Here is a 2158-nt window from a genome sequence, read left to right as displayed (position 1 = left end):
GATATTTCTGGAGGTTTAAGACTAAAATGTTGATTAATAAACTTGATTGATCCTTAGGGAAATCACATGGTTCCATTTACTAATCACATAATCAATAAAAAGAAGCTTCACCCTTAAAGCAGAGTTTGAAACTCAAATGATTAATAAAATCCCCAAAGTCAAAGAGAAACTCTAAAACAGTATTTTAAACTGAATAAGCCACATCTCATTAAAAGGATAAACAGTGAGGTGAAGTTTTGTTTACAGCTGTTGTTGTTGTTGACAGTTTCAGGCAGGTGTGAAAAAGCTGAAAACAACTAAATAAACTTTGATCTATGAAGAAAATGGAAAGTGAGCAGCAGTAAAATCTGAATCCAGATTTGGTGTTTCTGTCTTCACCTTTAACAGACTTCAGAGCACGACTGGGTTTTTATGAAGTTTTATTTTGAAAGATCTTTCTGTGACCTTTCAAAATAAAACTGTATTCCAGGATTTTTCAAAACTTTCCAGGGACATTTTGATTCTGCAGAATCAGATCCTGGTTCCTTCAGAGAAGTTCTCCTGACGCTTTTCTTCCTTTGGTTTTTCCATCACAGCGCCCCCTAGCGAGCAGCAGCTGGAGCTGCACGATTCCTCCCTCAGCGTCGCCTGGTGTCCTTCACAACACTCAGAGCATCTTCTTCAGGTCCTCATCAGACTTCTCTGATAAGATTATTTATATGAACTTAGACATTCAGACTGTGTCTGACACATGACACTCCCACCACCGTGCTTCACTGCATGAGCTCCAAATAAATCTTTACCAAATAAGAGCAACGACTGAGACACAAAGGATCAAAGACAAACTCCCCTGATGTCAAAACGTCTGAGCACAAAATGGACTCGGTTTATCTGCTCCTGCAGGAGAACTTAGTGGTTCTCTTCCATGAGGGAGATCTAGATCTAGATCCAGATCCAGATATGGATCAGCACCAGGTTCTCTGAGGAAGATCCAGATCCAGATGTAGATCCAGAGATGGATCAGAACCAGGTTCTCTGAGGAAGAGGTCCCTCTGACTGCACAGTAAAACTGCATCCTCTAAAACTTGAATCCCTGAGATGCTAAACTCATCAGTGGTTCTACCTCTAATGTTTATTTATAAATGCAAAGTTTCTGAAGAACATGTTAAAGAAGTTAACGTTCAGTTTCAGAAACGACTGAAACGTTTGGCGTGATCCTGAAAGACATTCATCATCTGCAGGAGGAAGCTCACCTGTTCTGAGGGAGATCCCGCCCTCACCTGTGCTCTGTAAACAGACCCCCCCCCATACCCGAGGAAACTTGTTTTCAGACAAACATCGACCTGAAGATTCTACAGTTACTTTTCAGACGCCGACTTCTCCAGCGTCAGCAGCTTTTCTCCTTAAATGTTCTGTTTTCAACACTTCAGTTTGACTTTGGATTAAAAAATGTCAAAAATTTAGGATCAAAAACAGAAATAGAGTTTAGCTGGAAGAAAATGTCACTTTAGAAAGTTCCTAAAACGGATCTCCTGGAGCGTTTTTCTGAAGTTGAAGACGTTCTCAAGCGTTCAGATGACTTTAAGAACATTTCCTGACATGAACCATCCTGGATGAGGAAGACTGCTCAGACGTGAAGAAGGCTTGACCTACGTTAAATCTGCATTAAAACGTTTCAGTCTGACAAATATTTACCATAAAAGGGAAAATAATTTGACATGAATCATTTCTGAGGCTTCAACAGCAAAACTTCATTTTATTCCTCAAAAAACGACATTTCATCCTGCAGTGAAGTTAGTGTGCGGTTGGATCCGTCTCTTAGGGGCCGTCGATAAATTCAAGAGGGAATGATGTGTTTTTCCAATAGCTTCCAAATCCTGGGATCCAATGAATCCAAATGGATCCTGAGTTGTGGCTCTGACACACAAACCTACATCTGACAAAAACCCTTTGCCTCCCGATCCTCAGGGATTCCTACTTTATATGAATGAGGACATTAAAATCCTGGAGGGATCGGACGGGAATTCTGTTGTTCATGTTCAATAGCAGCTAAAGCAGGTGAGCTAACGAGATGTTGACCCTTACTTACAAACTGACTTAAAATCTAACAAACTATTGTGAAATTAAAAAAATGGGTTTCTTCCATCTTTAAATTAGTAATTCATTTTTAAAGTCACAT

At 39.9% G+C, this 2158-nt stretch overlaps 1 protein-coding gene across 1 annotated transcript in view; it reads right to left on the bottom strand.

Annotated features, from left to right (window-relative positions):
* Positions 1-2158, bottom strand: part of cmtm6 (CKLF-like MARVEL transmembrane domain containing 6) — a 12343-nt gene that overhangs the window by 9498 nt on the left and 687 nt on the right. The window lies entirely within an intron of this gene.

Source organism: Oryzias melastigma, unplaced genomic scaffold (genome assembly GCF_002922805.2).
Source record: "Oryzias melastigma strain HK-1 unplaced genomic scaffold, ASM292280v2 sc00280, whole genome shotgun sequence".
In the NCBI taxonomy this organism is placed as follows: Eukaryota; Metazoa; Chordata; class Actinopteri; order Beloniformes; family Adrianichthyidae; genus Oryzias; species Oryzias melastigma.
The sequence above is the reverse complement of the archived record's forward strand: the minus strand, read 5'-3'. Positions and strand labels throughout refer to the sequence as shown.